This window comes from Macaca mulatta, chromosome 11, assembly GCF_049350105.2.
Source record: "Macaca mulatta isolate MMU2019108-1 chromosome 11, T2T-MMU8v2.0, whole genome shotgun sequence".
NCBI lineage: Eukaryota > Metazoa > Chordata > Mammalia > Primates > Cercopithecidae > Macaca > Macaca mulatta.
The window spans coordinates 45,894,647-45,921,102 of NC_133416.1; the positions used below are offsets into that span (position 1 = coordinate 45,894,647).

The window sequence follows — 26,456 nt, forward strand, 5'->3', positions numbered from 1 at the left end:
TATGTTTATTGCAGCACTATTCACAATAGCAAAGACTTGGAATCAACCCAAATGTCCATCAGTGACAGATTGGATTAAGAAAATGTGGCACATATACACCATGGAATACTATGCAGCCATAAAAAAGGATGAGTTTGAGTCCTTTGTAGGGACTTGGATGCAGCTGGAATCCATCATTCTTAGCAAACTATCACAAGAACAGAAAACCAAACACCGCATGTTCTCACTCATAGGTGGGAACTGAACAATGAGATCACTCGGACTCAGGAAGGGGAACATCACACACCGGGGCCTATCATGGGGAGGGGGGAGGGGGGAGGGATTGCATTGGGAGTTATACCTGATGTAAATGACGAGTTGATGGGTGCAGCACAGCAACATGGCACAAGTATACATATGTAACAAACCTGCACGTTATGCACATGTACCCTACAACTTAAAGTATAATAATAATAAAAAAAAAAAAAAACATTACATGATTTTCAAAAGCTTCTAGGAGACATTAATTGGATGCGTCCTGTTTTAAGAATACCAACATATCAGTTATAACATCTTTTTTCTATTCTAGAAGGAGACAGTCACTTGGACAACTCACGCCATTTAACTCCTTTGGCTTTACAGGAACACCAGCTTGTTGAAGAGCAACTTCAAAAGGCCTTTCCTTTTGTTTATTTCATACTTTACCTTCTCCCACAGGAATGATTCATCAAACTAATCGACCACTAATATGGATCTTTTTGTCCAATAAAATATCTAAACTCTTGGCTAATTATATCGATTGTTTAGCTGAACTGATCATCAAAGGACGGTATCACTGTCGACAACTTTGGGGAGGAGATCCTTCCTTAATTATCTCTCAATTCACTCATAGTCAGATCACTTATCTTCTTGCAACTTCTGATTCTTGGCAAGTTGCTTGTGCTTCTTTTGTTGGACAATTTTCTACCCAATATCCTAAGTCTCCGATCTTTTCATTTTTTAGGCAACATTCTGTGTTGCCTTTCTCACCAATTTCTGTATTTCCTGTTCAAGGTCCTACCTTTTTTTACTGATGCTAGTAGCAATGATAAGGCTGGATATTGGAGTGTTCATCAATCTCGAGTTACAGTTTATCCTTATCCCTCGGTGCAACAGGGAGAATTGTTTGCTGTTCTGATGATCTTACTTGATTTCCCTACTACTGGTTGTAACATTGTTAGTGATTCTCAATACGCTGTTTATGTTACTTCTTATATTTCTCAGGCCACTTTACCTCTTTGTGCTACTTCTTCTCTTCAAAAACTCTTTTCCTTGTTATCTTCTACTTCGAGCCAACGTCGAGCTCCTTTATTCATCACTCATCTTCGTTCTCATTCTCAACTTCCTGGACTATTAGTTCATGGTGATACTCAGATTGATTCACTTTTAATAGGCCACCTACATGCTGCAGAACAAAAATATACTCTACATCACACCAATGGTTCTGGCCTTCAACGACGGTTTCATTTAACTTATAAACAAGCTCGTTCTCTTATTCGAGCTTGTCCTTCCTGTGCTCCTTTGAGCATTCCATCCTTCCATCCTGGGGTTAATCCATGAGATGTCCCTTCTTTTGGACAATTAAAGTATGTTCATTATACCATTGATACCTTTTCTCATTTTCAATGGACCACTCCATTGCCATCTGAGAAAGCTGATTCTGTTATTACACATCTCTTAGCTTGTTTCACCATCATGGGCATTCCTCTTATACTTAAAACTAATAATGCCCCTGCCTATGTCTCTCGTAAATTACAAGTTTTCTTACAGCAATACAATATTCAACATATCATCAGTATCCCGGGCAACAGTCAAGGTCAAGCCATCATTGAGCATGCAAATTTAACTTTAAAAACTCAACTATTAAAACAAAACAAAAAGGGGGAAACGAGCCCCCCAGAAACCAGATTTTGAAGGTTCTTTTTACCTTAATTTTTTTGAATCAATGGAGACAATTGCAAGACTCCGCTGTCGTAAACCATCTTTCCTCACCTCTCTCGGTGATAGTCCCCACTGACAATTTAAAGGTTTGGTATCCTAATGAAGAAGGTAAGTATGTTCAAGGGCAAATTCTAAAACAGGGACGGGGCTATGCTCTTGTCCTTACAGGGAGCGGACCTGAGTGGTTTTCTACAAGACGATTGAAACCCTGTTGAAAAGAAAACTGGATTCAGCATGCATTTCTTCCTTTGTTAGATGTGCCTCGGCGGGGGACTTATTTCTCTTAGTGAAGCTTTGTATGAATATTGGACTTATATTTCCTTTCCACCCTTGTATCAGGGAGTTGCCTGAGGGGAAGCGGAAATTAAGGTTTTTACCAATGACACTACTTGGATGCCTTCCCCCTATATAGACAAGGACAATATAGAATGGGAAACGGGAATTATAAACAACACAATTTGGAGTGGAAGGACTTCCAATATGTATGGGAAATAGTTCTCATTGTCTCTGAAAATCACATGAAGCCTGGGCTGTTCACTATAATCATAGTCATGTGGCTGCTAATACTGTTATTATTGTAACTAGAAGCTTTCAGTATAATCATACTGTATATGAAACTATTCCTAGTTCTTTACCTTTTTGTCCTATTCCAGAGGTTTCTCCTAATATTGAGGTGCTGGAGTGGCAACAATGTCGGGGAACTAAACCCCGGATTTTGTTAGAATACAGTGGAATGTAAATAACTGATTAGAGTGTGCATGGTGATTTTCAAATAAAATTTAGGGTAAATAAAAGGATTTCTGCTAACAGTAATGAAACCTTGGTGTGGCGTGAAGGAGGCCTGAAGTACAGAGTCATCTTTGGAAGTTGTTAGCTGCAGGTGATGCCATTAGCACTTTTGTGAGGATTATGTCCCTTAATCTTTCTAACCCAACTAACTCCTTTCATATTCAGTTATATCAAAATACCTCCTGATATATTATTGCTTGTGTCCATGAGCCCTACCTATTATTAGCAGGGAATTTGACATGGGATAATGATATGGGGATTGTTAATTGTACAGATACGTGTACATTTTTGTCTTGCCTCAATCATTCCTGGTGGCACAACTTTACTGGGGATATTTATATCCTCAGGGCTCGTAAGGAAATTTGACTACCTGTTAACCTTATGCAACCGTGGGGGGCATCACCTCTTGAAACTTATATTTGGACTTCTCTTCAGTGAACCCACCGTGCCCTTGGACTTATAATTGCCTCGGTGATGAGTCTTGTTGCCATCGCCTCCATTGCGACCGTAGCAGGACTCGCTCTTCATCAAAGCATACAAAATGCTGAATTTATGCAGAAATGGCATGAACAATCTCACCGGTTATGGCTTCAACAACGAAACATTGACTCTCAACTTGCTGAAAGATTGGACAACATGGAGCAAGTATTGACATGGCTTGAGGATCAGCTCACTGTACTCAGTACTCGGATGACATTACAATGTGATTGGAACTCCACTCAATTTTGTGTAATGCCTGTAACTTTTAACATCTCTCAAAATTGGACTGTAATCCGAAAATTATTAGTAGGCCATAAAAATATTAGTTTGGACATCCAAGAGCTCATTCAGAACATTTCAGAAGCATGTCGACAACAATTACATGTGTTGTCTGGAACCGTAAACCTGCAGAGCTGGGTCAGTGCCTTGCTGCCTTTAACCCACGGACCCACATGAAAAAATGGATTTCTACAATCTCTGGAAGTATATGGCTTTGGACACTTGGATTGGGTCTACTTCTTTTGGTGATTCGATGCTCCCTCCGTCACCTCCAAAAACAAAAGAAAACACAGGAACAAATATGGGCTACCTTTTTAGGATTTAGGCAAAACAAACACAAAAAGGGGGAAATGCAGGGGCTTTGAAAACAGTATGATGAGAATAGATAGGGCTCAAGGACAGTATCTCCAGTTGACCTTTTAATGAACTCCCGTAGGCGCCAAGAAGGCGGGCAGATAAGGAAGAGCATAGGAACAAGCAACTGAGTAGAAGGTTACATGGGAGGTGGAGGCTCTGAGTGCAGCTGCCATGTTCTCTGTGTGTCTTTGTCTTTTGTGTGTTCTTTCATTCTCCACCACCCCCGGCACGGACGCCATCACAAAGCAGTTTCTCAGAAAGCTTCTTTCCAGTTTTTATCTTAGGATATTTTCATTTTCACCGTAGGCCTCCATGGGTTTCCAAATATCCCTTTGCAAATTCCAAAAGAACAGTCTAGCGAAAGGTTTCTTGAGGGGAAACCAGTAACTCTGTGAGATGAATACAAAGATCACAAGGAAGCTTCTCAGAAAGCTTCTTTCTCATTTTTATTGGAGGATATTTCCTTTGGCCCTATAGAATTCAAAGGGATCCAAAATATCAGTTTTCAGATCCCACATAAATAAGGCTAGCAAACAGCTCCACGAAAGACAGCTGTAACTCATTGAGTGGAAGTCACACATCACAAAGCACTTTCTCAGAAAGCTTCTTTACAGTTTTTATCTGAGGATATTTTCTTTTTCACAATTGGCCTCTACGGGCTTCCAAATATCACTTTGCATATTCCACAAGAACAGCCTTAGCGAACGGCTTCTTGAGGGCAAATCTGTAACTCTGTGAGATGAATTGACACAACACAAAGCAGTTTCTCAGAAAGCTTCTTTCCTGTGTTTATCTGAGGACATTTTCTTTTTCACCATAGCCCTCTCTGGGCTTCCAAATATCACTTTGCAAATTCCACAGGAACAGGCTTAGCGAACGGCTTCTTGAGGTGAAAGCTGTAACTCTGTGAGATGAATTCAGAGATCACAAAGAAGTTTCTCAGAAACCTTCTGTCTCATTTTTATCAGAAGATATTTCCTTTGGCCCAATAGTCTTCAAAGGGATCCGAAATATCAGTTCTCAGATAACACAGAAATAAGGCTAGCAAACAGCTCCATGAAATACAGCTGTAACTCAGTAAGTGGAAGTCACACATCACAAAACAGTTTCTCTGAAAGCTTCTTTCCACTTTTTTCTCTGAGGATATCTTCTTTTTAAACTTTGCCCTCTATGGGCTTCCAAATATTACTTTGGAAATTCCACAAGAACAATCTTAGCGAATGGCTTCTTCAAGGGAAAACTGTAACTCTGTGAGATGAATTAACAGAACACAAAGCAGTTTCTCAGAAAGCTTCTTTCCAGTTTTTATCTGAGAATATTTTCTTTTTCAACGTAGCCCTCCATAGGCTTCCAAATATCACTTTGCAAATTCCACAAGAACAGTCTTAGCGAATGGCTTCTGGAGGGGAATGCTGTAACTCTGTTAGATGAATTCTCAGATCACAAAGAAGTTCCTCAGAAAGCTTCTTTCTCATTTTTACCGGAGGATATTTCCTTTGGCCCTATAGTCTTCAAAGGGATCCGAAATATCAGTTCTCAGATTCCACAGAAATAAGGCTAGCAAACAGCTCCACGAAATACAGCTGTAACTCAGTGAGTGGAAGTCACACATCACAAAACAGTTTCTCAGAAATCTTCTCTCTAGTTTCTATCTGAGGATATTTTCTCTTTCATCATAGGCCTCTATGGGCTTCCAAATATCACTTTGCAAATCTCACAAGAACAATCTTAGCGAACGGCTTCTTGAGAGCAAAGCTGTAACACTATGAGATGACTTAACAGAACACAAAGCAGTTTCTAAGAAAGCTTCTTTCCAGTTTTTATCTGAAGATATTTTCTTTTTCACTATAGCCCTCCATGGGCTTCCATATATTCCTTTTGCAAAATCCACAAGAACAGTCCTAGTGAAAGGCTTCTTGAGGGGAAAGCTTTAACTCTGTGAAATGAATTCACAGATCACAAAGAAGTTTCGCAGAAAGCTTCTTTCTCATTTTTATCGGAGGATATTTCCTTTAGCCCTATAGTCTTCAAATGGATCCGAAATATCAGTTCTCAGATTCCAGAGAAATAAGGAGAGCAAACAGCTCCACGAAATACAGCTGTAACTCAGTGAGCAGAAGTCACACATCACAAAGCAGTTTCTCAAAAAGCTCCTTTCCAATTTTATCGGAGGATATTTTCTTTTTCACCATAGCCCTCTAAGGGCTTCCAAATATCACATTGCAAATTCCACAAGAACAGACTTGGTGAACGGCTTCTTGAGTGGAAAGCTGCAACTCTGAGAGAAGAATTAAAAGAACACAAAGCAGTTTCTCAGAAAGCTTCTCTCCAGTTTTTATCTGAGGATATGTTGTTTTTCACAATGCCCTACATGGGCTTCCAAATATCACTTTGCAAATTCCACAAGAACAGGCTTAGCGAAAGCCTTCTTGAGGTGAAACCCATAACTATGTGAGATGAATTCACAGACCACAAAGAAGTTTCTCAGAAAGCTTCTTTCTCTTTCTTATCGGAGGATATTTCCTTTGGCCCTATAGTCTTCAAAGGCATCCGATATATCAGTTCTCAGATTCCACAGTAAAAAGGCTAGCAAACAGCTCCATGAAATACAGCTGTAACTCTGTCAGTGGAAGTCACATATCACAAAGCAATTTCTCAGAAAGCTTTTCAGTTTTAATCTGAGGATATTTTCTTTTTTAACCATAGGCTTCTATAGGCTTCCAAATATCACTTTGCAAGTTCCAAAAGAGCAGTCTTAGGGAACTGCTTCTTGAGGGTAAAGCTGTAACTCAGTGAGATGAATTAAGAGAACACAAAGCAGTTTCTCCAAAAGCGTCTCTCCAGTTTTTATCTGAGGATATTTTCTTTTTCACCAAAGCCCTCCATGGGCTTCCAAATATCCCTTTGCAAATTCCACAAGAACAGTCTCAGCAAAAGGCTTCTTGAGAGGAAAGCTGTAACTCTGTGAGATGAATTCTCAGATCACACAGAAGTTCCTCGGAAAGATTCTTTCTCATTTTTATCAGAGGATATTTCCTTTGGCCCTATAGTCTTCAAAGGGATCCGAACTATGAGTTCTCAGATTCCACAGAAATAAGGCTAGCAAACAGCTCCATGAAATACAGCTGTATCTCAGTGAGTGGAAGTCACACATCACAAAGCAGTTTCTCAAAAAGCTTCTTTCCACTTTTTTATGTGAGAATAACTTCTTTTTAACCATTGCCTCTATGGGCTTCCAAATATCACTTTGCAAATTCCACAAGAACAGTTTTAGAAAAAGCCTTCTTGAGGAGAAAACTGTAACTCTGTGATATGAATTAGCAGAACACAGAGCAGTTTCTCAGAAGGCTTCTTTCCAGTTTTTATCTGAGGATATTTGCTTTTTCACCATAGCCTTCCATGGGCCTCCAAATATCGCTTTGCAAATTCCACAAGAACAGTCTTAATGAAAGGCTTCTTGAGAGGAAAGCTGTAACTCTGTGAGATGAATTCACAGATCACAAAGAATTTTCTCAGAAAGCTTCTTTCTCGTTTTTATCGGAGGATATTTCCTTTGGCCCTATAGACTTCAAAGGGATCCAAATTTTCAGTTTTCATATTCCACAGAAATAAGGCTAGCAAGCAGCTCCACGAAATACAGCTGTAACTCAGTGAGTGGAAGTCACAGATCACAAAGCAGTTTCTCAGACAGCTTCTTTCCACTTTTTATCTGAGGATATTTTCTTTTTCACCATAGGCCTCTGTGGGCTTCCAAATATCACTTTGCAAAATCCACAAGAACAGCCTTAGTGAACAGTTTCTTGATGGCAAAGTGTAACTCTGTGAGAGGAAATAACAGAACACAGTGCAGTTTCTCAGAAAGCTTCTTTCCAGTTTGTATCTGAGGATATTTTCTTTTTCACCAAAGCCCTCCATGAGCTTCCAAATATCCCTTTGCATATTCCACAAGAACAGTTTAGCGAAAGGCTTCTTGAGGGCAAAGCTGTAACTCTGTGAGATGAATTCACAGATCACAAAGCAGTTTCTCAGAAAGCTTCTTTCCAGTTTTTATCTGAGGATATTTTGTTTTTTACCATAGCCACTATGGGGTTCCACATATCACTTTGAAAATTCCACAAGAACAGTCTTATCGAATGGCTTCTTGAGGATAAAACAGTAACTCTGTGAGATGAATTAACAGAACACAATGCAGTTTCTCGGAAAGCTTCTTTCCAGTTTCTGTCTGAGGATATTTTCTTTTTCACCTTGCCCTCCAAGGGCTTCCAAGTATCCCTTTGCAAATTCCACTAGAGCAGTCTTAGCGAAAGGCTTCTTGATGGGAAAGCTGTAACTCTGTGAGTTGAATTCACAGATCACAAAGAAGTTTCTCAGAATGCTTCTTTCCCATTTTTATTGGAGGATATTTCTTTTGGCCCTATAGTCTTCAAAGGGATCCGAAATATCAGTTGTCAGATTCCACAGAAATAAGGGTAGAAAACAGCTCCAGGAAATCCAGCTGCAACTCATTGAGTGGAAGTCACACATCATAAAGCAATTTCTCAGAAAGATTATTTCCAGTTTTTATCTGAGGATCTTTTCTTTTTCACCATAGGCCTCCATGGGCTATCAAGTATCACTTTGCAAATTCGACAAGAGCAGACTTAGCGAACGGCGTCTTGAGGACAAAGCTGTACCTCTGTGAGATGAATTAACAGAACAAAAAGCAGTTTCTCAAAAAGCTTCTTTCCAGTTTTAATCTGAGGATATTTTCTTTTTCACCGTAGCCCTCCATGGGCTTCCAAATATCACTTTTCAAATTCCACAAGAACAGTCCTAGTTAAAGGCTCCTTGAGGGGAAAGTTGTAACTCTGTGTGATGAATTCACAGATCACAAAGAATTTTCTCAGAAAGCTTCTTTCTCGTTTTTATCGGAGGATATTTCCTTTGGCCGAATAGTCTTAAAGGGATCCAAATTATCAGTTTTCATATTCCACAGAAATAAGGCTAGCAAACAGCTCCATGAAATACAGCTGTAACTCAGTGAGTGGGAGTCACACATCACAAAGCAGTTTCTTAGAAAGCTTCTTTCCAGTTTATAACTGAGGATATCTTCTTTTTCACCATAGCCCTCTAATGGCTTCCAAATATCACTTTGCGAATTCCACAAGAGCAGTCTTAATGAACGGCTTCTTGAGGGGAAAGCTGTAACTCTGTGAGATGAATTATAAGAACACAAAGCAGTTTCTCAGAAAGCTTCTCTCCAGTTTTTATCTGAGGATATTTTCTTTTTCACCAAAGCCATCCATGGTTCCAAATATCACTTTGCGAATTCCACAAGAACAGGCTTAGCGTGCGGCTTCTTGAGGGGAAAGCTGTAACTCTGTGAGATGAATTCACACATCACAAAGCAGTTTCTCAGAAAGCTTCTTTCCAGTTTTTATCTAAGGATATTTTCTTTTTTACTATCGCCTCTATGGGGTTCCAAATATCACTTTGCAAATTCCACAAGAACAGTCTTAGCGAACAGCTTCTTGTGGATAAAACTGTAACTCTGTGAGATGAATTCACAGATCACAAAGAAGTTTCTCAGAATGCTTCTTTCTCATTCTTATTGGTGGATATTTCTTTTGGCCCTATAGTCTTCAAAGGGATCCGAAATATCAGTTGTCAGATTCCATAGAAAAAAGGGTAGAAAACAGCTCCAGGAAATCCAGCTGTAACTCAATGAGTGGAAGTCACACATAACAAAGCAGTTTCTCAGAAAGCTTATTTCCAATTTTTATCTGAGGATATTTTCTTTTTCACCATAGGCCTCCATGGGATTCCAAATATCACTTTCAAATTCGACGAGCAGACTTAGCGAATGGCGTCTTGAGGGCAAAGCTGTACCTCTGTGAGATGAATTAACAGAACAAAAAGCAGTTTCTCACAAAGCTTCTTTCCAGTTTTTATCTGAGGATATTTTCTTCTTCACCGTAGCCCTCCATGGGCTTCCAAGTATCCCTTTGCAAATTCCACAAGAAGAGTCCTAGCGAAAGGCTTCTTGAGGGGAAAGCTGTAACTCGGTGAGATGAATTCACAGATCACAAAGAATTTTCTCAGAAAGCTTCTTTCTCGTTTTTATCGGAGGATATTTCCTTTGGCCCTATAGACTTCAAAGGGATCCAAATTTTCAGTTTTCATATTCCACAGAAATAAGGCTAGCAAGCAGCTCCATGAAATACAGCTGTAACTCAGTGAGTGGAAGTCACAGATCACAAAGCAGTTTCTCAGACAGCTTCTTTCCACTTTTTATCTGAGGATATTTTCTTTTTCACCATAGGCCTCTATGGGCTTCCAAATATCACTTTGCAAAATCCACAAGAACAGCCTTAGTGAACAGTTTCTTGACGGCAAAGTGTAACTCTGTGAGATGAAATAACAGAACACAATGCAGTTTCTCAGAAAGCTTCTTTCCAGTTTGTATCTGAGGATATTTTCTTTTTCACCAAAGCCCTCCATGGGCTTCCAAATATCCCTTTGCATATTCCACAAAAACAGTTTAGCGAAAGGCTTCTTGAGGGCAAAGCTGTAACTCTGTGAGATGAATTCACAGATCACAAAGCAGTTTCTCAGAAAGCTTCCTTCCAGTTTTTATCTGAAGATATTTTGTTTTTTACCATAGCCACTATGGGGTTCCACATATCACTTTGAAAATTCCACAAGAACAGTCTTATCGAACGGCTTCTTGAGGATAAAACAGTAACTCTGTGAGATGAATTAACAGAACACAATGCAGTTTCTCGGAAAGCTTCTTTCCAGTTTCTGTCTGAGGATATTTTCTTTTTCACCTTGCCCTCCAAGGGCTTCCAAGTATCCCTTTGCAAATTCCACTAGAGCAGTCTTAGCGAAAGGCTTCTTGATGGGAAAGCTGTAACTCTGTGAGTTGAATTCACAGATCACAAAGAAGTTTCTCAGAATGCTTCTTTCCCATTTTTATTGGAGGATATTTCTTTTGGCCCTATAGTCTTCAAAGGGATCCGAAATATCAGTTGTCAGATTCCACAGAAATAAGGGTAGAAAACAGCTCCAGGAAATCCAGCTGCAACTCATTGAGTGGAAGTCACACATCATAAAGCAATTTCTCAGAAAGATTATTTCCAGTTTTTATCTGAGGATCTTTTCTTTTTCACCATAGGCCTCCATGGGCTATCAAGTATCACTTTGCAAATTCGACAAGAGCAGACTTAGCGAACGGCGTCTTGAGGACAAAGCTGTACCTCTGTGAGATGAATTAACAGAACAAAAAGCAGTTTCTCAAAAAGCTTCTTTCCAGTTTTAATCTGAGGATATTTTCTTTTTCACCGTAGCCCTCCATGGGCTTCCAAATATCACTTTTCAAATTCCACAAGAACAGTCCTAGTTAAAGGCTCCTTGAGGGGAAAGTTGTAACTCTGTGTGATGAATTCACAGATCACAAAGAATTTTCTCAGAAAGCTTCTTTCTCGTTTTTATCGGAGGATATTTCCTTTGGCCGAATAGTCTTAAAGGGATCCAAATTATCAGTTTTCATATTCCACAGAAATAAGGCTAGCAAACAGCTCCATGAAATACAGCTGTAACTCAGTGAGTGGGAGTCACACATCACAAAGCAGTTTCTTAGAAAGCTTCTTTCCAGTTTATAACTGAGGATATCTTCTTTTTCACCATAGCCCTCTAATGGCTTCCAAATATCACTTTGCGAATTCCACAAGAACAGTCCTAGTTAAAGGCTCCTGAAGGGAAAACTGTAACTCTGTGTGATGAATTCACGGATCACAAAGAATTTTCTCAGAAAGCTTCTTTCTCATTTTTATCGGAGGATATTTCCTTTGGCCCCATAGTCTTAAAGGGATCCAAATTATCAGTTTTCATATTCCACAGAAATAAGTTTGCAAACAGCTCCACGAAATACAGCTGTAACTCAGTGAGTGGTAGTCACACATCACAAAGCAGTTTCACAGAAAGCTTCTTTCCACTTTTTCAACTGAGGATATCTTCTTTTTAACCATAGCCCTCCATGGGCTCTCAAATACCACTTTGCTAATTCCAGAAGAACAGTTTTATCGAATGGCTTCTTGAGGGGAAAACTGTAACTCAGTGAGATGAATTAACAGCACACAAAGGAGTTTCTCAGAAAGCTTCTTTCCAGTTTTTATCTGTGGATATTTTCTTTTTCACCATAGCCCTCCATGGGCTTCCCAGTATCCTTTTGCAAATTCCACAAGAACAGTCCTAGCGAATGGCTTTTGAGGGGCAACCTGTAACTCTGTGGAATGAATTCACTGATCACAAAAAAGACACTCAGAAAGCTTCTTTTTCATTTTTATTGGAGGATATTTCCTTTGGCCCTATAGTCTTCAAAGGGATCTGAAATATCTGTTCTCAGATTCCACAGAAATTAGGCTATCAAACAGCTCCACGAAACACAGCTGTAACTCAGTGAGTGGAAGTCACACATCACAAAGCAGTTTCTCAGAAAGCATCTTCCCAATTTTTATCTGAGGATATCTTCTTTTTAACCATAGCCCTCTATTTGCTTCCAAATATCACATTGCAAATTCCACAAGAGCAGTCTTATTGAACGGCTTTTGAGGGGAAACATGCAACTCGGTGAGATGAATTAACATAACACAAAGTAGTTTCTCAGAAAGCTTCTTTCCTGTTTTTCTCTGAGGATATTTTCTTTTTCACCATGCGCTCTATGCGCTTCCAAATATCACTTTGCAAATTCCACAAGAACAGTCTTAGCGAAAGGCTTCTTGAGGGGAAAGCTCTAACTCTGTGAGATGAAATCACAGATCACAAAGATGTTTTTCAGACTGCTTCTTTCTCCTTTTTATCGGAGGATATTTCCTTGGCCCTGTAGTCTACAAAGGCATCGGAAATATCAGTTCTTAGATTCCACAGAAATAAGGGTAGAAAACAGCTCCACAAAATACACCTGTAACTCAGGGAGTGGAAGTCACACATCACAAAGAAATTTCTCAGAAAGCTTCTTTTCAGTTTAAATCTGAGGATATTTTCTTTTTCACCATAGCCCAATATGGGCTTCCAAATACACTCTGCAAATTCCAGAAAAACAGTCTTACGGAAAGGATTCTTGAGGGGAGAGCTGTTACTCTTGAGATGAATTCACAGGTCACAAAGAAGTTTCTTAGAAAGCATTTTTGTCATTTTTATCGGAGGATATGTCCTTTGGCCCTATAGTCTTTTTTTTTTTTTTTTTTTGAGACGGAGTCTCGCTCTGTCGCCCAGGCTGGAGTGCAGTGGTGCGATCTCGGCTCACTACAACCTCCGCCTCCCGGGTTCACGCCATTCTCCTGCCTCAGCCTCCCGAGCAGCTGGGACTACAGGTGCCCACAACCGCGCCTGGCTAATTTTTTGTATTTTTAGTAGAGACGGAGTTTCACCGTGGTCTCGATCTCCTGACCTTGTGATCCACCCGCCTCGGCCTCCCAAAGTGCTGGGATTACAGGCGTGAGCCACCGCGCCCGGCCCTGGCCCTATAGTCTTAAAAGGGATCCAAATTACCAGTTTTTATGTTCCAAAGAAATAAGGGAAGAAAGCAGCTCCACGAAATATAGCTCTAACTCAGTGAGTGGAAGTCACACATAACAAAGCAGTTTCTCATAAATCTTCTTTCCAGTTTTTATCGGAGTATATTTTCTTTTTCACCATAGCCTTCTAAGGGCTTCAAATATCACTTTGCAAATTCACAAGAACCGTCTTAGCGAACGGCTTCTGGTAGGGAAAGCATTAACTCTGTGAGAAGAAATAACAGGACACAAAGCAGTTTCTTAGAAAGCTTCTTTCCAGTTTTTATTTGAGGATATTTTCTTTTTCACCATAGCCCTTTATGGGCTTCCAAATATCACTTTGCAAATTCAACAACGACAGTCTCAGCAAACGGCTTCTTTTGGATAAAACTGTAACTCATTGATATGAATTAACAGAACACAAAGCAGTTTCTCAGAAAGCTTCCTTCCAGTTTTTATCTGAGGATATTTTCTTTTTCACTGTGCCCTCCATGGGCTTCCAAATATCTCTTTGCAAATTCCACAAGAACAGCCTTAGTAAAAGGCTTCATGAGGGTAAAGATGTAACTCTGTGAGATGAATACACAGAACACAAAGAAGTTTCTCTGAATCCTTCTTTCTCATTTTTATTGAAGAATTGTTCTTTGGCCTTATAGTCTTCAAAGGGATCCGAATTATCAGTTCTCAGATTCCACAGAAATAAGGACAGAAAACAGCTCGAAGAAATACAGCTGTTACTCAATGAGTGGAAGTCACACCTCACAAAGTAGTTTCTCAGAAAGCTTCTTTTCAGTTTTTATCTATGGATACTTTCTTTTTTAATCACAGGCCTCTAAGGGCTTCCAAATATCACTTTTCAATTCCACAAGCGTAGTCTTAGCGAACGGCTTCTTGAGGGCAAAGTTGAAACTCATGTTTGAAGAATTAACAGAACCCAAAGCAGTTTCTGAGAAAGCTTCCTTCCCCTTTTTTATCTGAGGATATCTACTTTTTAACCATAGCCCTGTATGGGATTCCAAATATCACTTTGCAAATTCCACAAGAAAAGTCTTAGCAAACGACTTCTTGAGGGGGAAACTGTAAATCTCAGAGATGAATTAACAAAAAACAAAGCAGTTTCTCAGCAAGCTTCTTTCCAGTTATTATCTGAGGATATTTTCTTTTTCACCATAGCCCTCCATGGGCTTCCAAATATCACATGGCAAATTCCACAAGAACAGTCTTAGCGAAAGGCTTCTTGACGGGAAAGCTGTAACTCTGTGAGATGATTTCACAGAACACAAAGAAGTTTCTCAGAAAGCTTCTTTCTCTTTTTGTCGGAGGATATTTCCTTTGGCCCTATAGTCTTCAAAGGGATCCGAAATATCTTTTCTCAGATTCCACAGAAATAAGGCTAGCAAACAGCTCCAGGAAATACAGGAGTAACTCAGTGAGTGGAAGTCACACATCACAAAGCAGTTTCTCAGAAAGCTTCTATTTAGTTTTAATCTGAGATGTTTTCTTTTTCACCATAACCCTCCATGGGCTTCCAAATATCCCTTTGAAAAATCCACAAGAACTGTCATAGCTCACGGCTTCTTGAGGAAAAAACTGTAACTCTGTGCGGTGAATTAACAGAACACAAAGCAGTTTCTCAGAAAGCTTCTTTCCAGTTTTTATCTGAGGACGACTTCTTTTTAACTATAGCTCTCTATGGGCTTCAAATATCACTTTGCAAATCCCACAAGAACATCTTAACGAACGTCATCTTCAGGTGAAAATTGTAACTCTGTGAGATGAAGTAACAGAACACAAAACAGTTTCTCAGAAAGCTTCTTTCCAGTTAGTATCAGAGGATATTTTCTTTTTCACCGTAGCCCTCCATGGGCTTCGAAATATCCCTTTGCAAATTCCACAAGTACAGGCTTAGCGCACGGCTTCTTGACGATAAAACTGTATCTCTGTAAGAAGAATGAACAGAACACCCAGCAGTTTCTCAGAAAGCTTCTTTCCCGTTTACATCTGAGGATGTTTTCTTTTTCACCATAGCCCTCCATGTGCTTCCAAATATCCCTTTGCAAATTCCACAAGAGCAGTCCTAGCAAAAGGCTTCTTGAGGGGAAAGCTGTAACTCTGTGAGATTAATTCAGAGATCACAAAAAAGTTTCTGAGAAAGCTCCTTTCTCACTTTTATCGAGGATATTTCCTTTGGCCATATAGTCTTCAAAGGGATCCGAAATATCAGTTCTCAGATTCCACAGAAATAAGGCTAGTAAACACCTCCACGAAATACAGCTGTAACTCAGTGCGTGGAACTCACACATAACAAAGCAATTACTCAGAAAGCTTCTTTCCAGTTTTTATCTCAGGATATTTTCTTTTTCACCGTAGGCCTCTATGGGCTTCAAAATATCACTTTGCAAATTCCACAAGAACAGTCGTAGTGAACGGCTTATTGAGGGGAATGCTGTACCTCTGCGAGAAAAATTAACAGAACACAAAGCTGTTTCTCAGAATGCCTTTTTTCAGATTTTAGGTGAGGATATTTTCTTTTTCACCATAGCACTCCATGGGCTTCCAAATATCACTTTGCAAATTCCACAAGAAAAGTGTTAGTGACCGTCTTCCTGACGGAAAAGCTGTATCTCTGTTATATGTATTAAGAGAACACAAAGCAGTTTCTCAGAAAGCTTCTTTCCACTTTTTATCTGAGGATATTTTCTTTTTCACCAGAGCCCTCTATGGGCTTCCAAATATCACTTTCAAAATTCCACAAGAACAGTATTAGGGAAAGGCTTCTTGAGGCAAATCCTGTACCTCAGTGAGATGAATTAACAGAATACAAAACAGTTTCTCAGAAAGCTTCTTTCCAGTTTTTATCTGAGGGTATTTTCTTTTCATCCATAACCCAGGATGGCCTTCCAAATATCACCTCGCAAATTCCACAAGAAGACTCTTAGCGAACGGCGTCCTGAGTGGAGCAGTGTAACTCTGTGAGATGAATTCACAGAACACAAAGCTGTTTCTCACAAAGCTTCTTTCCAGTTTTTATCAGGGGATATTTTCTTTTTCTCCTTAGCCTTCCATAGGTTTCCAAATATCACTTTGAAAATGCCACAAGAACAGTCTTAGTGAAAGACTTCTCGAGGGGAAAGCTGTAACTCTTTGAAATGAATTCACAGATCACAAAGAAGTTTCTCAGAAAGCTACTTTCTCACTTTTATCGGAGGATATTTCCTTTGGCCCTATAGTCTTCAACGGGATTCGAAATATAAGTTCTCAGATTACACAAGACGGCTAGCAAACAGATCCATGAAATACAGCTGTAACTCAGTGAGTGGAAGTCACACATCACAAAGCAGTTTCTCAGAAAGCTTCTTTCCAGTTTTTATCTGAGGATATTTTCTTTTTCACCATAGCCCTCCATGGGCTTCCAAATATCACTTTGAAATTCCACAAGAACAGTCTTAGCGAAGGGGTTCTAGAGGGGAAAGCTATAACTCTGTAAGATGAATTCACAGATCACTAAGAAGTTTCTCACAAAGTTTCTTTCTCATTTTTATCAGAGGATATTTCCTTTAGCCCTAGAGTCTTCAAAGAGATTCAAAATATCAGTTCTCAGATTCCACAGAAATAAGGCTTGCAAACAGCTCCATGAAATACTGTTGTAATGCAGTGAGTGGAAGTCACACATCACAAAGCAGTTTCTCAGAAAGCTTTCTTTCCAGTTTTCATCTGAGGATATTTTCTTTTTCACCATAGCCCTCTATGGGCTTCCAAATATCACTCTGAAAATTCCACAACAACAGCCTTGGGAAAGGTTTCTTGAGGGAAAAGCTGTTCCTCCGTGAGATGAATTAACAGAACACAAAGAAGTTTCTCAGAAAGTTTCTTTCCATTTTTTTTCTGAGGATATGTTCTTTTTCACCATAGCCCTCCATTGGCTTGCAAATATCATTTTGCAAATTCCACAAGAACAGTCTTAGCGAATGGCTTCTTGTGGGGAAACAGTAACACTGTGAGAAGAATTAACAGAACACGAAGCTGTTTCTCAGAATGCTTCTTTTCAGCTTTTATCTGAGGATATTTTCTTTTTCACCATAGCACTCCATGGGCTTCCAAATATCACTTTTCAAATTCCACAAGAACAGTCTTAACAAACGGCTTCTTGAGGGGAAATCTGTAACTCTGTGAGATTAATTCACAGATCACAGAAAAGTTTCTCAGAAAGCTTCTTTCTCATTTTTATTGGAGGATATTACCTTTGGCCCTATAGTCTACAAAGGGATCCGAAATATCAGTTCTCAGATTCCAGAGAAATAAAGCTGGCAAACAACTCCATGAAACACAGCTGTAACTCAGTGAGTGGAAGTCACACATCACAAAGCAGTTTCTCAGAAACCTTCTTTCCAGTTTTTGTATGAGGATATTTTCTTTTTCACCATAGCTCTCTATAGGCTTCCAAAATATCACTTTGCAAATGCCACAAGAACACTCTTAGCAAACGGCTTCTTGAGGGGAAAGCTGTATCTCTGTGAGATGAATTAACAGAACACAAAGCAGTTTCTCAGAAAGCTTTTTTCCAGTTTTCAGCTGAGGACATTTTCTTCTTCACCCCAGCTCTCCATAGGCTTCCAAATATCTCTTTGCATATTCCAGAAGAACAGCCTTAGCGAAAGGCTTCTTGAGGGAAAAACAGTTCCCCCATGAGATCAATTAACAGATCACAAAGCAGTTTCTCAGAAAGCTTCTTTCCAGTTTTTATCTGAGGATATTTTCTTTTTCACCATAGCCCTCCATTGGCTTCCAAATATCACTTTGCAAATTCCACAGGAACAGTTGTAGCGAACGGCTTATTGAGTGGAATGCTGTACCTCTGTGAGAAGAATTAACAGAACACAAAGCTGTTTCTCAGAATGCTTCTTTTCAAGTTTTATGTGAGGATATTTTCTTTTTCACCATAGCACTCCATGGGCTTCCAAATATCACTTTGCAAATTCCACAAGAACAGTCTTAGTGAACGTCTTCTTGACGGTAAAGCTGTATCTCTGTTAGATGAATTAAGAGAACCCAAAGCAGTTTCTCAGAAAACTTCTTTCCAGTTTTTATCTGAGGATATTTTCTTTATCACCATTGCCCTATGTGGGCTTCCAAATATCCCTTTGCAAATTCCACAAGAACTGTCTTAGCAAAAGGCTTCTTGAGGTGAAAGCTGTAACTCTGTGAGATGAATTCAGAGATCACAAAGAAGTTTCTCAGAAAGCTTCTCTCTCATTTTTATCGGAGGGTATATCCTTTGGCCCTATAGTCTTCAAAGGGGTCCGAAATATCACTTTTCAGATTCCACAGAAATGAGGGAAGCAAACAGCTCCACGAAAAACAGCTGTAACTCAGTTTGAGGACGTCACACATCACAAAGCAGTTTCTCAGAAAGCTTCTTTATCATTTTTTATCAGAGGATATTTCCTTTGGCCCTATTGTGTTCAAATATATCGGAAATATCAATTCTCATATTCCACAGAAATAAGGCTAGCAAACAAATGCATGAAATATAGCTGTAACTCAGTGAGTGGAAGTCTCATATCCCAAAGCAGTTTCTCTGAAAACTTATTTCCGGTTTTCAGCTGAGGATATTTTCTTCTTCACCCTAGCTCTTCATGGGCTTCAAAATATCACTTTGCAAATTCCACAAGAACAGATTTAGCGAAAGACTCCTTGAGGGGAAAGCTGTAACTCTGTGAGATGAATTCACATATCACAAAGAATTTCTCATAAATCTTCTTTGTCATTTTTATCGGAGGATAATTTCTTTTCCCTAGAGTCTTTAAAAGGATCCGAAATATCAGTTCTCACATTCCGAGTAAAAAGGCTAGCAAACAGCTCCACGAAATACAGCTGTAATTCAGTGAGTGGAAGTCACACATCCCAAAGCAGTTTCTCAGAAAGCTTCTTTCCAGTTTTTATCTGAGGATATTTTCTTTTTCACCATAGCCTTCTATGGGCTTCCAAATATCACTTTGCAAATTCCACAAGAATAGTCTTGGCGAAAGGCTTCTAGAGTGGAAAGCTGTAACTCTGTGAGATGAATTCACAGATCAGAAAGAAGTTTCTCAGAAAGCTTCCTTCTCATTTTTATGGGAGGATACTTCCTTTGGCCCGAGAGTCTTCAAAGGAATCTGAAATATCAGTTCTCAGATTCCACAGAAATAAGGATATCAAACAGCTCCACGAAACAGAGCTGTAACTCAGTGAGTGGAAGTCACACATCACAAAGCAGTTTCTGAGAAATCTTCTTTCCAGTGTTTATCTGAGGATATTTTCTTTTTCACCATATCCCTCCATGGGCTTACAAATAACACTTTGCAAATTCCACAAGAACAGTCTTAAGGAACGGCTTCTTGAGGAGAAAGCTGTAACTCTGTGAGATGAAATTCACAGATCAGAAGGAAGTTTCTCTGTAAGCTTCTTTCTCATTTTTATCGGAGGATATTTCCTTTGACCCTATAGTCTTCAAAGGGATCCGAAATAAAAGTTCTGAGATTCCACAGAAATAAGGCTACTGAACACCCGCACGAAATACAGCTGTAACTGAGTGAGTCGAAGTCCCACATCACAAAGCAGTTTTTCAGAAAACTTCTTTCCAGTTTTTATCAGGATATTTTCTTTTTCATCGTAGCCCTCCAAGGGCTTCCAAATATTACTTTGGAAATTCCACAACAACAGTCTTAACAAAAGGCTTCTTGTGGGGAAAGCTGTAACTCTGTGAGAAGAATTCACAGATCACAAGGAAGTTTCTCAGAAAGCTTCTTTCTCATTTTTATCGGAGGATATTTCCTATGGCCCTATAGTCTTCAAAGGGTTCGGAAATATCAGTTCTCAGATTCCACAGAAATAAGGCTAGCAAACAGCTCCATGAAATACATCTGTATCTCAGTGAGTGGAAGTCATACATCACAAAGCAGTTTCTCTGAAAGGTTCTTTCCTGTTTTTATCTGAGGATGTTTTCTTTTTCACCATAGCCCTCCATAGGCTTCATATATCACTTTGCTACTTCCACAAGATCAGTCTTAGCGAAAGGCTTCTTGAGGGGGTAGCTGTAACTCTGTGAGATGAAATCACAGATCACAAAGAAGTTTCTCAGAAAGCTTCTTTCTCATTTTTATCGGAGGATATTTCCTTTCTCTCTATAGTCTTCATAGGGATCCGAAATATCAGTTCTCAGATTCCACAGAAATAAGGCTAGGAAACAGCTCCACGAAATACACAGGTGTAACACAGTGAGTGTTAGTCACGCATCACAAAGCATTTTCTCAGAAAGCTTCTTTCCAGTTTTTCTCTGAGGATATTTTCATTTTCACCATAGCCCTCTTTGGGCTTCCAAATATCACATTTCAAATTCCACAAGGACAGTCTTAGCAAACGGCTTCTTGTGGGGAAAGCTGTAACTGTGTTAGATGAATTAAGAGAACACAAACAGTTTCTCAGAAAGCTTCTTTCCAGTTTTTATCTGAGGATATTTTCTTTTTCACCATAGCCCTCCATGGGCTTCCAAATATCACTTTGAAATTCCACAAGATTTCCGTGGAACTTCTTTGTGACATGTGCATTCCACTCACAGAGTTTCACCTACCTTCTCATAGAGGACAGGAGAATCCCATTTGGAGATTAAGCTACCTCCATTCATTTGGGAGTACATTAATGGCTATGGTGAAAAAGCAAGTATCCTCAGACAAAAACTGGAAAGAAGCTTTCTGTGAAAATGCTTTGTGATAGGTATGTATATGCACCTCACATACATAAAACTTTCTTTCTATTACACAGTTTTGAGACTGCGTCATGGACGAATTTGCGAAGGGACATTCGAAAGCACATTTGCAGTTGACGTTAAATTGGAGATATCTTCAGATAAAAACTGGAGACAAGCTTCTTGAGATACTGCGTTGTGATGTGTGCATTCCACAGCGATTTATACCTTTTCCCCAGAGCAGTGTTTGAGCACTGTTCCTGTAAAACTGAAAAAGTGATATTTTGCTACCCCTTGAAGACTAAGGCACAATGTGAAATATCCGGAAATACAAACCAGAAAGAAAGGTTCCAAGAAACTGCTCTCTGGGGTGTGCATTCATTTCAGAGGGTTAAAGCTTCCACTGCATTGCCCAGATTGGAAACTCTGTCTTTAAGGAATATGGGAAGGGATATCAAGTGGCAGCTGGATTTTTCTGGTGAGAAATTAAACGTCTTCCAATGAGAAGTGGGGAGAAGCTTTCGGAGCAAGTGCTTTCTGATATGTGTATTCATCTCATAGAGTTAAATCATTCTTTGGATTGAGCAGTTTGAAATCACTGCTTCTGTGGAACCTAAGAAAGGATATTTGGGAATGCTCTTAAGAATATGCTGAGAAAGGAATACCCTCTGATAAACACCAGAAGGAAACTTTCTGTGAAACAGCTATAGGTCATGTGAATGGTATTCGCACTGTTAAGTTTCTGTTTTCATTGAGCAGTATTCTAACAGTTTTAGGTGAGTCAGCTAAGGGAAACTCGGGAGCGTCTTGAGGCTTACGGTGAAAACGAAAATGTCTTCCGATAGATACTGGAAAGAAGATTTCCGAGGAGCTCCTTTGTGACATGTGCATTCCACTCGTCATAGTATTGATGCTGCATCATAGATGGATTGATTCTCGTCATAGACGGATTCGCGAAGGGACATTCGTAGACACATTCAAGCCTGTGGGGAAATAGGAAATATCTTCTGATAAATACTGGAGTGAAGCTTTCTGAAAAACTGCTTTGTGATGTGTGCATTCCACTCAGGGAATTATACCTCTTTTCTCACAAGGCAGTATTCGAAAACTGTTCCTGTAAAACTGAAAAAGTGATATTTTGCAGCACATTGAAGACTATGGCGAAAAGTGAAATATATGGAAATAAAACCAAGAAAGAAGCATTTCAAGAAACTGCTGTCTTACGAGTGCATTCATTTCAAAGAGTAAAAGCTTCAACTACGTTGTCCAGTTTGAAAACTCTGTCTTTGAGGAATCTGTGAAGGGATATTAAGTGGCGCCCGGAGGCATCTGGTAAGTAAGGAAAAAGTTCACATGAAAACTGGTGAGAAGTTTTCTGAGCAACTGCTTTGTGCTGTGTGTATTCATCTCATAGAGTTGAATCATTCTTTGTATTGAGCAGTTTGAAATCACTGTTTCTGTGGAACCTGAGAAAGGACATTTGGGAACACCCTTAAGAATATGGTGAAAAAGACGTAATCTAGAATAATAACCAGTAGGGAACTTTCTGTGAAACTGCTCTAGGTCACGTGTAGTCCACACTCACTGTTAAGCTTCTGTTTTCATTCGGAATTATTCTAACATTGTTTTAGGTGGGTCAGCTAAGGGACACTCGGGAGCACTTTGAGGCTTGTGGGGAAAATGGAAATATCTTCAGATAGATAATGGAGAAGAGATTGCCAAGGAGGTGCTTTTGACGTTTCCATTCCCCTCACAGAGTGAAATCTTTCTTCTCATAGAGGATTGGGGAATCCCATTTCGGGAAAAGGCTACTAGGGGACATTCAGGAGTATACAGATGGCTATGGTGTAAAAGGAATTATCCTCAGACAAAAACTGGAAAGAAGCATTCTCTCACACTGCTTTGTGATATATGTGTGTATTTATCTCACTTAGATAAATCTTTCTTTCTATTATGCGGTTTTGAAACTGTGTCATGGACGGATTCCCGAAGGGACATTTGGGATCACATTAAAGCTTAAGTGGAAATAGGAAATATCACCACAGAAAAACTGGAGAGTTTTTGGAGAAACTGCTTTGTGATGTGTGCATTCCACTCAGGGAGTTATACCTCTTTTCTCATAAGACATTGTTTGAACACTGTTCCTATAAAACTGAAAAAGGGATATCTTGCAGCGCTTTGAAGAATATGGAGAAAAGTGAAATATCGGGGAATAAAACCAAGAAATCAACGATCCAAGAAACTTCCCTCTGGCGTGTGCATTCATTTCAGAGAGTTAAAGTTGACACTATGTTGCCCAGTTTGGAAAATCAGTCTCTGATTAATCTGTGAAGGGAGACTAAGTGGTGCCCGGATGCTTGTGGTGAGAAAGGAAATGCCTTTTAATGAAAACTGGAGAGAAGCTTGCAGAGAACCTGGTTTGTGATGTGTGTATCCATCTGATAGAGTTAAATCATTCTTTGTGTTGAGCAGTTTGAAATCACTGTTTCTGTGGAAACTGAGAAAGGACATTTGGGAACATTCTTAAATTATGCTGAAGAAGAAATATCCTCCAATAAACAATGGAAGGAAAGCTTCTGTGAAACTGCTCTAGGTCACAAGCATTCCATTCGCACATTTAAGCTTCTGTTTTCATTGACCAGTATTCTAACACTGTTTTAGGTGAGTCAGCTAAGGGATACTCTGGAGTGCTTCGAGGCTTACGGTGAAAAGGAAATATCTTCAGATAGATACTGGAGAGAAGATTTCAATGCAGCTGCTTTGTTACATGTGCATTCCACTCACAGAGTTATACCTTCCTTCTCATAGAGGACAGGGGAGTCCCATTTGGAGAATAAGCTACCACGGGACATTTGCGAGTATATGGATGGCTATGGTGAAAAGGCAAGTATCCTCAGACAAAAACTGGAAAGAAGCTTTCTGTGAAACTGCTTTGTGATAGATATGTCTATGCATCTCACATAGATAAAACTTTCTCTCTATTACGCAGTTTTGAAAGTGCGTCATGGACGGAGTTGAGAAGGGACTTTTGGGAGCACATTCGTGCTTGATGTTAATTAGGAGGTATCTTCAGTTAAAAACTGGAGAGATGCTTTCTGAGTAACTGTGCTGTGATGTGTGCATTCCACAGGGCGTTATACACTTTTTCTCATAGCAGTGTTTGATCACTGTTCCTGTAAAACTGAAAAAGTTGTATTTTGCAGTGCATTGGAGACTATGGGAAAGAGTGAAATATCCAGAAATCAAACCGGAAAGAAACGTTTCAAGAGCCTGATCTATGGGGTGTGCATTCATTTCCAAGAGTTAAAGCTTAGACTACATTGCCCAGTTTGGAAACTCTGTCTTTGAGGAATCTGGGAAGGGAAATTAAGTGGTGCCCTGATATCTGTGGTGAGAAAGGAGACGTCTTAGAATGAAAACTGGAGAGAAGCTTTCGGAGAACCTGGTTTGTGATGTGTGTATCCATCTCATTGAGTTAAATCATTCCTTGTATTGAGCAGTTTGAAATGGCTGTTTCTGTGGGAACTGAGAAAGGACATTTGGGAACACTCTTAAGAATATGCTGAAAAAGAAATACCTTCCAATTAAACCCATAAGGAAACCTTCTGTGAAACTGCTCTGTGTCACATGCATTCCACTCGCACATTTAAGCGTCTGTTTTCATTGACCAGTATTCTAACATTGTTTTAGGTGGGTCAGCTAAGGGATACTCGGGAGCGTCTTGAGGCTTATGGTGAAAACAGAAATATCTTCCAAAAGATACCTGAGAGAAGATTTCCGAGGAGCTGCTTTGTGACGTGTGCATTCCGCTAGTCATAGGGTTGATACTGCGTCATAGACGGATTGATACTCGTCATAGACGGACTCGCAAAGGGACATTCAGAGACACATTCAGGCCTGTGTGGAAATAGGAAATATCTTCTGATAAACACTGCAGTGAAGCTATCCGAGAGACTGCTTTGTGATGTGTGCATTCTACTCAGGGAATTATACCTCTTTTCTCATAAGGCAGTGTTCGAACACTGTTCCTGTAAAACTGAAAAAGTGATAATTTGCAGCACATTGAAGACTACGGCGAAAAGTGAAATATCTGGAAATAAAACCCAGAAAGAAGCTTTCCAAGAAACTGCTCTCTGACGAGCCCATTCATTTCAAAGAGTTAAAACTTCCACTACGTTTCCCAATTTGGAAACTTTCTCTTTGAGGAATCTGTGAAGGGATATTAAGTGGCGCCCGGAGGCTTCCGGTGAGTAAGGAATGACTTTGCATGAAAACTGGTGAGAAGCTTTCGGAGCAATTGCTTTGTGCTGTGTGTATTCATCTCATAGAGTAGAATCATTCATTAGAATGAGCAGTTTGAAATCACCGTTTCTGTGGAACCTGAGAAAGGATATTTGGGAACGGTCTTCAGAATATGCTGAAAAAGACCTACCTCCAATGAAAACCAGAAGGAAACTTTCTGTGAAACTGCTCTAGGACACGTGAAGTCCACTCGAATTGTTAAATTTCTGTTTTCATTGGGCAGTTTTCTAATACTGTTTTAGATGACTCAGCTAAGAGACACTATGGAGCGCTTTGAGGCTTATGGTGAAAACGGAAATATCTTCATATAGATATTGGAGAGAAGATTTCCTAGGAGGGTCTTTTGACGTGTACATTCCACTCACAGAATGAAATGTTTCTTCTCATAGAGGATTGGGGAATCCCGTTTAGGGAAAACGTTACCCCGAGATATTCGGAAGTATACAGATGGCTATGGTGAAAAAGAAATTATCCTCAGACAAACACTGGAAAGAAGCTTTCTGTCACACTGCTTTCTAATAGATATGTCTAATCATCTCACTTAGATAAATCTTTCTTTCTATTACGCAGTTTTGAAACTGTGTCATGGATGGATTCCCGAAGGGAAATTCGGGAGCACCTAAAGTCTTATGGGGAAATTGGAAATATCACCAGATAAAAACTGGAGAGAAGCTTTCAGAGAAACTGCTTTCTGATGTGTACATTCCACCCAGGGAGTTATACCTCTTTTGTCGTAAGAGAGTGTTTGAACACTGTGCCTGTAAAACTGAAAAAGGACTATTTTGCAGTGTTTTGAGGAATATGGCGAAAAGTGAAATATCTGGGGAAAAAATCCAGAAAGCCTCGTTCCGAGAAACTTCTCTCTGGTGTGTGCATTCATTTCAGAGAGTTAAAGTTGACACTACGTTGCCCACTTTGGAAACTGTGTCTCTGATTAATCTGTGAAGGGATATTAAGTCGCACCCAGATGCTTGCAGTGAGAAAGGAAACGTCTTAGAATGAAAACTGGAGAGAAGCTTTCAGAGAACCTT

The 26,456-nt window shown here is 39.6% G+C and overlaps 2 pseudogenes; both read right to left on the reverse strand.

Moving 5' to 3' along the window:
- Positions 1-3,276, reverse strand: part of LOC144332652 (uncharacterized) — a 31,314-nt pseudogene extending 28,038 nt beyond the window's left edge.
- Positions 3,277-6,560: 3,284 nt separating this feature from the next.
- LOC144332653 (uncharacterized) lies at positions 6,561-21,217 on the reverse strand (annotated as a pseudogene).
- Positions 21,218-26,456: the final 5,239 nt, after the last annotated feature.